We start from the raw sequence: 6455 nt of genomic DNA, 5'->3' as shown, positions 1-6455 counted from the left end.
ACTTACATAGGACAAACTAAACTTTAATATAAAGACTGTAACAAGAGATGAACATGAGTATTATACCACAATAAAGGGTACAATCCAGTAAGAAGATCTAACAATTGTAGATATTTATGCACCCAACATGGGAGCACCCAAATCAATAAAACAATTAATAACAAACATAAAGGAACTAATTGATAATAACACAATAATAGTAGGGGACTTTAACACCCCACTTACATCAATGGACAGATCATCTAAATAGAAAATCAACAAAGAAACAATGGCTTTGAATGACACACTAGAAGAGACAGACTTAATAGATATATTCAGAACATTCCATCCTGCAACAGCAGAATACACACTTTTCAAGTCCACATGGGATGTTCTCCAGAAGAGATTGCATATTAGGTCACAAATCAGGCCTAAACAAATACAAAAAGGCTAAAGTCATACCATGCACCTTTTGTGACCACAACACTATGAAACTACAAGTCAACCACAAGAAAAAATCTGGGAAGACCACATATACATGGAGGTTAAACAACATCCTATTAAACAATGAATAGGTCAACCAGAAAATCAAGGAAGAAATTTTAAAAATACATGGAAACAAATAAAAATGAAAACACAAAGGTCCAAAACTTCTGGGATGCAGCAAAAGTGGTCCTAAAAGGAAAGTATATAGCAATATGGCTTACTTACAAATAAAGATCTCAAATAAACAATCTAACCTTACACCAAAGGAGCTAGAAAAAGAAGAACAAATGAATCCTAAATTAGCAGAAGGAAGGAAATGATAAAGATTAGAGCAGAAATAAATGATACAGAAAATTTAAAAAAATAGAACAGATCAATGAAACCATGAAGTAGTTTTGAAAATTTAATAAATCTCTAGCCACACTAATCAAAAAGAGAAGAGAAAGGACCCAAATAAATAAAATTACAAATGAGAGAGGAGAAATAACAATCAACACCACAGAAATACAAACAATTATAGAGAATATTATGAATAACTATATACCAACAAATTCGACAACCTGTAAGAAATGAATAAATTCCTAGAAACACATGAACTACCAAAACTGAAACAGGAAGAAACAGAAAATTTGAACAGGCTGATAGCCAGAAAAGAAATTGAATCAGTAATTAAAAACCTCCCAACAAACAAAAGTCCATGGCCAGATGGCTTCACAGGGGAATTCTACTAAACATGTAAAGAAGAGTTAATATCTATTGTTCTCACTATTCCAAAAAAGAAAAAAGGAAGGAAGGAAGGAAGGAAAACTTCCAAATTCACTCTATGAGACCAGCATTACCTTGATTCCAAAACCAGACAAAGACCCCAGTAAAACAGAGAACTACAAGCCAAAATCCCTGATGAACATGGATATAAAAATTCCCAATAAAATACTAAAAAACCTAACCCAGCAATACATTAAAACAATCATTCACCACCATCAAGTGGGATTTATGCCTGAGGTGCATGGTGGTTCAATATTTGCAAATCAATCAAGGTGCTATACCACATTAATAAAAGAAAGGATAAGAAACATATGATCATTCCAATAGATGCAGAAGAAGCATTTAACAAAGTACACCATCCATTCGTGATAAAAACCTTCAACAAAGTACATTTAGAGGGAACATACCTCAACATAATAAAGGCCATATATCAAAAACCACAGCTAATACCATCCTAAATGTGGAGGAAGGGAGAGCTTTTCCTCTAAGGTCAGGAATAAGACAGGGATGCCCACTCTCACCACTGTTATTCAACATAGTACTGGAAGTCCTAGCCACACCAATCAGACAACAAAAATAAATAAAAGGCATCCAAATCAGCAAGGAATAAGTCAAACTTTCACTGTTTGCAGATGACATGATACCCTATGTAGAAAATATGAAAGACTCCACAAAAAAAAAAACTGCTAGAAATGATAAATGAATTCAGTAAAGTTTCAGGATACAAAGTCAACATACAGAAATCTGTTGCATTTCTATACACCAATAATGAAGGAGCAGAAAGAGAAATTAAGGAATCAGTCCTATTTACAATTGCACCAAAACCCATAAGAAACTTGGGAATAAACCTAACCAAAGAGGTGAAAGACCTCCAGTCTGAAAACTATAAAATACTGATGAAGAAAATGGAAGAGGACACAAAGAAATGGAAAGACATTCCATGCTCATGGCTTGGAAGAACAAATATTATTAAAATGTCTATTCTACCCAAAGCAATCTAAACATTTAATGCAACTCCTATCAAAACACAAACAGCATTTTTCACAGAACTAGAACAAATCTTATATTTTGTAGGGAGACACAAAAGACCCAGAAAAGCCAAAGCAACCTTGGAGAAGAGAAGTAAAGTTGGAGGCATCACAGTTGCTACAGCTGAGGTCAAAGAGGTTACTGCACAGGCAGTGTCTTCTTTGACATTGGCCATAGCAACTTCTTTCTAGTAATGTCTCCTGAAACAAAGGAAACAAAAGCAAAAATAAGCTATTGGGGGCTCCTGGGTGGTTCAGCCGGTTAAGGTCTGACTTCAGCTCAGGTCATTATCTCAGGGTCCTGGGATTAAGCCCCACATGGGGCTCCCTGCTCAGCAGGCAGTCTGCTTCTCCCTCTCCCTCTGTCCCTCATCCCACTCGTGCTCTCTCTCTCAAATAAATAAATAAATAAATAAATAAATAAATAAATAAATAAAATATTTTTTTAAAAATAAGCTATTGGGACTACATCAAAATTAAAAGCTTCTGCACAGCAAAGGAAGTGGTCAAGAAAACTAAAAGGCAACCTATGGAATGGGAGAAGACATCTGCAAATGACATATCTGATAAAGGGTTAGTATCCAAAATATATAAAGAACTTATCAAACTCAAAACTGAAAAAATGAATAACCCAATTAAAAAATGGGTAGAAGACATGAGTAGACATTATTCCAAAGAAGACATATAGATGGCCAACAGACACATTAAAAGATGTTCAACATCACTCATCATCAGGGAAGTACAAATCAATATTATGATGAAATACCACCTCACACCATTCAAAATATTAAAATTAACAACACATGAAACTGTAGGTGTTGGCAAGAATGTGGAGAAAGGGGAACCCTCTTGCACTGTTGGTGGGAATGCAAAATGGTACAGCCTCTCCAGAAAAACAGTATGGAGGTTCCTCAACAAATACTGATTCAAAGGGATACATGCACCCCTGTGTTTAGTATATGTGCTGCCGAAGCGAGCACCATGCACCCCTGTGTTTATAGCAGCATTGTCTGCAATAGCCAAATTATGGAATCAGCCCAAATGTCCATCGATTGATGAATGGATAAAGGAGATATACATAATGGAATATTACTTGGCCATCAAAAATAATGAAGTCTTGCCATCTGCAACAACATGGATGGAGCTAGAGAGCATCACATTATGCTAAGTGAAATAAGTTAGTCAGAGAAAGACAAATACCATATGATCTCACTCATATGTGAAATTAAGAAACAAACAAGCAAAGAGGAAAAAAGAATGAGGCAAACCAAGAAACAGATTCTTAATTGTAGAGAACAAACTAATGGTTAACAGAAAGGAGGTGGGTGGAAGATGGGTTAACTAGGTGGCAGGGATTAAGGAGTGCACTTGTGATGAGCACTGGGTATGGATGTGTTGAATCACTATATTGTACAGTTGAAACTAAAATTACACAGTATGTTTACTAACTGCAATTTAAATTAAAAAAAACCATACAGATAGCAAATAAGCACATTAAAAGTGTTCAACTTTATTATCCATTAGATAAATGCAACTTAAATCTATGATGAGATATTACTACACACATCTTTTTTTTTTAAGATTTTATTTATTTATTTGACAGAGAGAGAGATAGCGAGAGCAGGAACACAAGCAGGGGGAGTGGGAGAGGGAGAAGCAGGCTTCCCGCCGAGCAGGGAGCCCGATGTGGGACTCGATCCCAGGACCCTGGGATCATGACCTGAGCTGAAGGCAGACGCCCAACGACTGAGCCACCCAGGCGCCCTACTACACACATCTTAAAGTAAAAGTAGTAACAATACCAATTTTGGGTTATTATGCAGAGAAATTGGATCTCTCATACATTGCTAGTGGGAATATAAAATGGTACAGACACTATGGAATATAATTTACTAGTTTCCTAAAAATCTAAACATATATTTACCATATGATCCAGCAATCACACTCCTGGGCATTCATGTCAGAGAGTAGAAATTTACATATATACAAAATTTTGTATATGAATTATTTGTTATAGCCCAAAACTGGAAATAACCCAAATGTTCTTTAATTGATGTGTGGATAAACAAAATGTGATAAATCCATACAATAGAATGTTACTCTGCAATAAAAAGTAATTAGCTACTGATATACCCAATAACCAGGATGGATCTCAAGGGCATTATGTTGAGTGAAAAAAGCCAACCTCATAATGTCACATATTATATGATCCAATTTATATACCACTCTCAAAATGATAAAATCATAGAGATGGAGAATATATTTGTGTTTTCCGGGGGATATGGATGATGGCAGGGAAAAAAGTATGACTATAAAAGAGTAGTAGCACGAGAGAGTTCTTTCACAGTGACAGAAAAATGCTGAATCTTGATTATTATAGTGGTTACATGAATCTACCTAGAATGATAAAATTGCAAAGAACTACACACACACACACACAATTACATGCAAATCAGTGCATGTAAAAACTGCTGAAATCTGAAGACCTATAGATTGCACCAATGTCAATATCCTGATTTTGATATTGTATTTTATTAACACAAGCTATGATCATTGGGGGGAAGAAGTACTTTTTCTATTATATTTTGCAACTTCCTGTGGATCTATAATTATTTTAAACTAGGAAGCTTTTTAAAAATATACTAGATAGAGGGAGGGGGGAAGATGGCAGAGGAGTAGGGGACCCTATTTCAACTGGTCCCTGGAATTGAGCTGGATATCTACTACCACCACTCTGAGCACACACAAAACCAGCCTGAGATGTAAGACGATCTGGATCTCTACAAACAGAATATCGCAGGTGGTTGGTTTTGAGGTACAAAGCAGGGAGCCGTGATTCCGCGGGCAGATATCAGAGGATAAAAGGCAGCGGGAGGGTGCCTGGCCGTGCGGATCCTACACCGCCGGTGAGTGACAGCCTCCACGCTGCAAATGGGGCACAGACTCCCAGACTGGTAGCGGTGGGGAAAGGACTTTAGGGCAGCCCCTGGGGTGGAAACCCGGAGCGGCAGGGTCGTGCCTGCGAACTGCAGCCCAGGGGCAGAAACCTGGAGCAGCAGGGTCACACGTGCGAACTGCAGTGGCTGGCGGTTTTAGAAGCACAAAGGGCAGAGACGAGTCCCAACCTGGAGGCAGGACTGGGAGCGCCACAGAGGAGCGCACAACCCAGGATGCTGCAGTTTATAGCAGCACGGACAGAAACAGAGACAGTGTGGCCTGGAGAGCTCACTAAAGAACAGACTGCGGTCTCTCTGCTCTGAGGCAGAGGGTTGGAAACGGTCTCTTTTGCTCTGACTCACGGATGAGACACAGAAAGCCGCCAGGGAAAGCCGCAAGAGAACAAAAGCCCCAAAAACTGATTCCCACTGAGCCCATCCCCCACCACAGGGGGGCAGGTCAACTCCGCCCAAACAGGGTTGCCTGAGCAACAGTGAGGCAGGCCCCTCCCACAGAAGACAGGCTGGGAAAACAAGAGGCCAGCAACCCTAAGGTCCCAAGAAAACAGGTGAATCTTGCTTGGGTTCTGGTCAATAATTTCGACTCTATACATTCCCTCAAACACCCATCAACAGAATGACTAGGAGGAGGAGCCCCCAAAACAGAAAAGACTCAGAGATTATGACTTATGCCACAGATTTACAAATGGATGCAGATATAACCAAGATGTCGGAGATGGAATTCAGGCTAGCAATTGTGAAGACAATGGCTAGAATGGAGAAATCAATTAATGGCAACATAGAGTCTCTAAGGGCAGAAATGAAAGGTGAATTGGCAGAACTTAAAAATGCTATCAGTGAGATCCAATCTAATCTAGATAATCTAACACCTAGGGTAACTGAGGCAGAAGAGAGAATAAGCGACCTGGAAGACAATATAATAGATACAAAGGGAAAAGAGGAGGCCAGGGGAAAAACAACTTAGAATCCATTAAAATAGGGGTGCCTGGGTGGCTCAGTCGTTAAGCGTCTGCCTTTGGCTCAGGTCATGATCCCAGGGTCCTGGGATCGAGCCCCACATCTGGCTCCCTGCTCGGCGGGAAGCCTGCTTCTTCCTCTCCGGCTCCCCCTGCTTATGTTCCCTCTCTCGCTGTCTCTCTCTCTGTCAAAAAATAAATAAAAATCTTTTAAAAAATTAAAAAAAAGAATCCATGAAAATAGAGAAATAAGTGACACCATGAAGTGTTCCAATGTCAGAAGA

Source organism: Mirounga leonina, unplaced genomic scaffold (genome assembly GCF_011800145.1).
Source record: "Mirounga leonina isolate KUSES-001 unplaced genomic scaffold, KU_Mleo_1.0 Mir_101529, whole genome shotgun sequence".
Taxonomy (NCBI): Eukaryota; Metazoa; Chordata; class Mammalia; order Carnivora; family Phocidae; genus Mirounga; species Mirounga leonina.
The sequence above is the reverse complement of the archived record's forward strand: the minus strand, read 5'-3'. Positions refer to the sequence as shown.